We start from the raw sequence: 6,815 nt of genomic DNA, 5'->3' as shown, positions 1-6,815 counted from the left end.
GGAGGAACATAAAGGTGGATTTCTTCTTTAACCGGAAGCAAGAATATCATCCACGAATGTACGGTAGTCTGTGATGTTATATTCCAGAGCCTTGGCAGCACAGCAGAGGGATGTTATCGCCCTGTAAAGAAATAGATTACATTATTAGGATGTGTTAATCATGCTTTGGTTGTAACTACATGCTGCTGGATTGTATTTTTCATGCTTTTCTGGCTGCATAAGCAATGCTTGCTCAAATCTGCACTAAATTGCACTCTGCCCTAGTTTGGTAATGTGTTTTTGTAAAGTGTCACATAAAGGTCCAGCTCTTACACAAATATGTCTGCTATTTCATTTCCCAAACAATTAAAGTGTGCTTTCTATGTCTTCCACTCCTAGGTTGGTTTGTAACCCAAACATGATGTGCTGAAATATGTAATACATGCATTGTAAACAAATGTAAATACTCACGCGTAAAGACATTAGCGATGAGTTCATCTCTGACTCGACGTCCCTCTGCTGTGCTTTGGGAGCCAGAGGCAGGATGTTGATGCACCTCTGGCTCGAGCTCCTCTGGAATGTCCCCGGAATCCCCATGGTGCAGGCACAGGTTATGAAGCAGGCAGCATGCCATGATGACTCGGGCAGCTTTCCACGGTGTGTACAGGAGCTCACCACCGGGCCGCACCAAGCACAGAAACCGTGCTTTTAGCAGCCCGATGGTTTGCTCCACAATCCCCCGCTTTTTTGCAGAGCCTTGTTGTAATTATGCTCTGCTTCAGACCGGGGGTGACGCACAGGTGTCATAAGCCATGGAAGCTGCCTGTATCCTTTGTCAGCTGCAAAAAGACAAACATAATACATGTTAGTTCTTGGTATAGTAAGTGTTCTGTGAATGCAGTGTAACACTAGAGTTTTTTTACAAAGGTCGTTAAGGGTTGTGCTCTTCGGTCACTTTATTGCTTTTTGGTTGTTAGTAGACATTGTTACTATTGACTACCACACTGAAGTACCATGAGCTGTGAAAATAGTAATTACACTAGGGCTTCTGGGAATATCTAAAAGTTAGTTCTTCCCCCATGCTCCCAGTATTGTACAATAGTTTACAAAGTATTTGCTAAATTAGATGTTAGCACAAAATATGACATAGTTACAATACAGGTCATAGCCTGGCATTCTTACAATGCAAAGGGACATAGCAACATAATAGGTGCCTTTAGGATTTGACTACTGTTAGTTGTATTACAGTAATGACATTATACATTACCTATTAACCAGACCTCAGGCATTTCTCCAGAGATAAATTTCTGGTGGAGAGCTGTCTGACGCAGGATATAGGCATCATGGCATGATCCTGGGAAACCTGTGCGTGCACTCATAATTTTCCTGTTGGCATCACAGACTATTTGTACATTCAGTGAATGATATCGCTGAATGAGATGAAGTGAATGAGATTTCCTGCAATTTAGGGGCCTGAATGGCCACATGAGTGCAGTAAATGGCCCCCAAAACATTCGGAAATCTCGCTCGCCTGAAGAAATCCACCTTGACCTTCCTCCACTCCTGAGCTGTTTGAGGAAAATGAATATATAGTGGGATAAGGTCCACAATGGCATTGATGACCTTCGTAAAAACCCTGGAAACTGTAGGCTGGCTTGGTCCACAAATTAAGGCCGAGGAGGTTTGAAAGGAACCCCTTCCTAAAATATACCGAGTGGCCAAGAGCCTGGTCATTCCTGGCACTGCCTGGCTTGTTTTAGTTTTTGGAGCAATTTTCTCTTACAGCAAGCTGTACAGGTGATGGATGACCTGGCGAGACAGGCGGAAACGCCTTTTGACATCCTGGTCACGCAAACTTTCCAGGCGGCCACGCTCTAAGAAGATGCGTGGTGCCCGGACTGTTTGGGAAGTATGAGCTTGCTCTTCTGGTTGCTGCTGTTGTTGTTGCTGCTGCTGCTCTTCTTCCAGCATCAGATATGTGGTGTTTAATGCAACAACAGCAGTAGTGAAGAGCAAGTCGAGGTCCAAATTTGGATCCATGACAACAGCAAACAAAATCCTTGAACATGCGCACATTTAAATGAACGTGTGTGCACGTGCGCACGTCTGTTTGCGCGCGGGTGCACGCGTGCGTGTGTGCGCGTTTGAATCCCTATAAATTTGCAGTTTCTTAGTCATTCTGGTCATGCAAACCAAAACTTGCTGAAAAAAAAAGAAAAAACGGAGAAAGAACAAAGGAACAAGAACAAGTAAGAATACACCATTGACTCATATTCCTCCAAAAAATGTTTTGGGTGTGTTGTCCCATAACTCTTTTATTTTTTGACTTCTAGTTACATGGAGCCAAGGAGAATGGCCACCACCACTGCTACCACTACCACTGCTGCTGCTGGCGGCTCCACCACCACTACCACCCCAGGGTCTTCAATCGATAGACCAACAGGCAGCTCCCTCAGGCTAGCTAGGTTGCTCTGTGAAGCAGGCCAAGTAACATCTAGGCCCCTGATCCCTCAACCTGGCACCTCAGCCAGTTTGAGCCGGACCAGGGATTCTGCTTCCAAGGCAACCAGCTTCACTCCTGAGCAAAATGCAGCCCTCATGGAGTCCTATGTACAACATTTTCCTAGACTCCGTGGGGACTTGCACTCCCCGACTTCTTATGCTGTAAGGCAGGGACTCTGCGAGGAAATTGCCAGGAGTGGTAATGCAGTGGGCAGTACACAACGGACCATTACCCAGTGTCAAAAACGTGTGAGTGACATCTTCAGACACGTCAAAAGGCTCCTGGGCACAGAGGCTGGAAGGAGTGGGACCTATCCTAAACATCTTGTGCAGCGTCTCAAGGAGTACGAAAGATTGGCGTTGCCATTCATCGGGCCAGGTGATGCTAGGGGTGGACTACCAGGATCACTCCGATGCTTAGCAACCATGTAAGTTCAATCCTTTTACATTACTTAATTACAAATGTAATTTATTTTTGCATTTTTTGGGGATTGCAACAGTTTAGTCATTAGCATTGAGAACAAAATAGCATTGTGTTTTTACTTGGGGGTGAAATATGAGATAATTTTTGGAAAAATACCTCTTTGGTGTATTTTTACCTTCTTTTGACTTGCATTAACAATGTGTGTATTTCCATTTTTTTACAATAGTACGCCCTGAGACGCAGCAGTCCCCTCCTGCCCTTAGTGCTCGGGGTGATGTGGATGATGAGGATGTCACTTCGCATCGAGATGACACTGGCCTTCCTCCTGGTAAGATGAACCTTCATGGTATATCTGGTTTCACATTGTGCACGTGTTGTGGTGAACCGATCAATCCAAATGAACTTAGGTTAGAGTCAAGCTCACTCTTTCTCTTGTTTTTGTGCTTTCATCACCAGATCACCATCTACAGGAGGAGGTCCTTGATCCACTGCAGAGAAGCCTGGAGGAGAATCCAGGTAATTTGATTTGTGTGTGTGTGTGTTCAGCCTTCCAAAAGCTAAGTAATAACCTTCGATCTTTCTATAATACATCTATATATAGATAACATTTGTTAATTTTTTGCCAGATTCTGGTGCAGCCTCCCGTTGGGAATGTGTGAGCCTAATATGTCCAAAAAAAGGTTGTGTGTTCGAAATATTGGGGACTTTTGATATGTGAAGACTTTGTCTCCACATTCATTCATTTTGATGTGATATATCATGTGCCTTTGTAGAACATCCATGTCTGCTGGTTTCTGGTTCTGAAGAGTTTTTACGGGCTGCATCCTCTGTGGAGGTAGGCAAGAACTGGTCAATTAGTGTTTATTTTGGGATGTGTTTTGGTTTTTTTTAGGGTCCCTCAGGTGGACATTTACCACAATCAGAACAGGAGACACCTGAGGTTTTAGTAAGCAACCTATGTTTAATGTATAGGATTCAGAAAAAATGTGTCTAACATTTTTGTCTAACATTAGTTGATGTTTCAATGTCAGGATGCTGTCTGCATAATGTTATGGAGACCCACAAAGTTATATGATATTGTAGTAATTTTTTCTTTTCCCTTTATAGCAACCAGTGGATGCAGGTGGATTGGGTCAACCCAGTGGGCAGCCAGCTTCTAAACCTCACTCAGAGGCTGGTTGACCATTTTGATAGAGTAGTGGAGTCAAGGATGCCTGGCCCAAGTTCTGATAACTTTGAACCAGTCCTTACGCTCTTACATGAAAACCTAAATCAAAATCGTCAGGACCGAGAATTTAACCAACAACATCTGGTGGCACTGCATCGTCTGATAGAATCGGTCCAAGAACAATTGGCCAATTTGGGTGCCTACATGTTCAGAGTTGACCATCTCTGTAACATGTTAAGTGAATCCCTAGGCCAACAATCTCGCCTACATCAGGCGATTATTCAAAGACTGGGTTGGCAAATCCCAATACGCCCTGCTGGCCCCCCATGTCCTGCAGAGCAGCCAGCTCCATTCTTCCCCCCGGCTCCACCCCGTGCCCCTGGCCCTCCACCCTGTGCCCCTGGCCCTCCACCCAGTGCCCCTCCCAGTCCACCCCGTGCCCCTGCTCATTCACCCCGTGCCCCTGCCCATTCACTCCGTGCCCCTGCCTTTCCAAGTCCACCCCGTGCCCCTGCCCATTCACTCTGTGCCCGTGCCTTTCCAAGTCCACCCTGTGCCCCTGCCCGTTCACTCCGTGCCCCTCCAAGTCCACCCCGTGCCCCTGCCCGCCCACCTCCTAATATATGGGCAACCACTAGACATGCTCTGGAGGTGGGCCGCACTCGCGCCCCTGCTGTGCAGGTGCACCATGGGCGTGGTGCGGGGGTGTCCCGTGGACGAGGCCAGGAGGTGGAGGTGAGCCATGGCCTGGCTTCTAGCGTGGGCCGCGCCCGTGGCCGGGCTGGCCAAACTATATAAGTTAGTGCCAGGTGAGAACATTCTTCCTGTCAGTTTTCACTCAATTTTTTCAGGACTCCATGAGCTCGCCAGTGTGGGTTTGAGTTGGTATCCTGTGTGAAGACACCTATTTGTATAAACTAGCTTAATCTCTATTTTGTGTTTGCCCAATGTCCACAGGTTAGTAACCTCGCACTTTGACACTTTACCTATCTGAGTTTGTTTTGATGCGGCCCAAGTATGCTCCAAATGCCGTTTTGCTATCTACTCCCCAAAGAATGTTCCAGTACATTTGTCAAAGTGATTCTAATCAAGTCACTAAATGAACACAAATCTAGTTATATCTAGGGACCAAATATGGCACACCGCACTTCTCTGACACTTGTCTGTAACAGATAAATGTGCTTGCTAATAAATCAACTACTTTTCTGTTGGTTAAAATGACATACTAAGGTGTTCAGCTGTGTATTCTATGCCAAATGTATTCTTGAATGATGTCACAATTACATATATTTTGAAGAGGACATATCTAACATACCCAACTCTGTTACTTTTAAGGTCACATGATGTTTGGACCAAGTGACCAATGGAGGAATGGAGCAAACCCGGCCAACCTGCAAAACAGGTTTGTGTAGGATAAGAGCATGTTCAAGATTTTATGGTTCAAATAACCATTGTGTAAAAACTAAGGTTTCTTTTTTTGTGTTTTTTAGGGATGGAATTGGATTAGACAGGCTGTAAAAATGTGTGAAATGTGCATTAAAATAAAAATCAAATAAATTCACTAAATCTGGCTTTTATTTTTTTAATCTCCCCCCAATAATTCACAATGTGAAAACCCCAACAAATATAAAAATATAATAATTTACCGAAACTTATTTGCCAACATATATACAATTTTTTTTTTTTTTTAAACTGCCGCCTGGGCACATCCCGAGGAGGGTCCAACCTCAAGTGCTGCTCCACGGCAGACATCCTCCTGTTCAAGGAATACAGGCTTTCCTGTATACTTCCTGGCGGGTGAGGAAAAACAAATAATATATTAATTGGAAGAGTTTGGTCCAAACATTTTTTAAAAGTACTGTCCTTTTAAAAAGCAAACTATTGAAAATATAAACTTACGAAGAAGATGTGTGACATGTTGCCGGGGTTGGGGTGGCAGTGGTGGCGGGCTCGGAAGCTCCTCAGGTGGCCTTGTTGCCTCCCTAGATGTGGAACTGGCTGTGTTTGTAGAAGTAGACCAAAAAAATAAGAGAGGTAAGTGCTGACCAAATGGAACAGTATAACATGCAACTAGTTCTTAAATCGCACAGTGCTAAAGAATTTAAAATATGTTATCTCATCAAGTTATGACTGTTTTGCTGTTTACACAGAGCAAAACAAGAAAGGAAGGTGAATCCTGGGTGCAATAAAGGTTTGGTGTCAATGAAGGTTGTGGGTTTTCACAAGGGACAAACTTGTCTAAATGACATTTAACCTTTGTCTTCTGTTAAAAGCTGCCTAGACATGAAGCTAGTCATACAATCCTAATGATACTTGATAGAACTAGAACTAGGCCTAACAAACTATCTCCTAGTTTATAATAATGGTTCTAAAGGAATGTTTACAATATCTAAAATGGAGAAATACTTACATTCAGATGAGGAACTTCGGTCCTGTGGAGAAGATGCTGGTGGCAAGGGCGCTGCAGCAGCTGTAGATAAGTAATGAACAGCATAAGTAAAAGTGGGTGGGCAGGACTAAAGTAGATTTGTAAGGTTAGTTAAGGTGAATAGATTAATGCTGAACTTCTAAATGATACTTTCTGCCTACGCCCAAAAACTTTAAGCAAACATTTGTCAGTACAACTATGGCCAACTAAACAACTCATGTCTATTTTTAGTCATGCTAGCCAACAACCTAGAAAGAACGTTCATTTGATGCATGATTAATGACTGGAAGCTACATGAAATCCTGCTAGATCTT

The 6,815-nt window shown here is 44.0% G+C and overlaps 1 long non-coding RNA gene across 4 annotated transcripts; it reads left to right on the top strand.

The window, feature by feature from the left end:
* Positions 1–6: 6 nt before the first annotated feature.
* LOC140326362 (uncharacterized) lies at positions 7–5,639 on the top strand. Of its 4 annotated transcripts, none has more exons than XR_011919838.1 (3): positions 7–3,233; positions 3,362–3,421; positions 3,532–5,639. It is a non-coding gene; the product is annotated as an uncharacterized lncRNA (long non-coding RNA). The 4 variants fall into 4 exon arrangements; XR_011919837.1 differs by having other exon boundaries at positions 3,362–3,585; positions 3,679–5,639; XR_011919836.1 differs by having other exon boundaries at positions 1,716–3,233; positions 3,362–5,475; positions 5,564–5,639.
* The last annotated feature ends 1,176 nt before the right edge of the window (positions 5,640–6,815 follow it).

Source organism: Pyxicephalus adspersus, chromosome 3, assembly GCF_032062135.1.
Source record: "Pyxicephalus adspersus chromosome 3, UCB_Pads_2.0, whole genome shotgun sequence".
Taxonomy (NCBI): Eukaryota; Metazoa; Chordata; class Amphibia; order Anura; family Pyxicephalidae; genus Pyxicephalus; species Pyxicephalus adspersus.
Note: the sequence above shows the minus strand (reverse complement) of the source record. Positions and strands in the feature narration are given on the sequence as shown.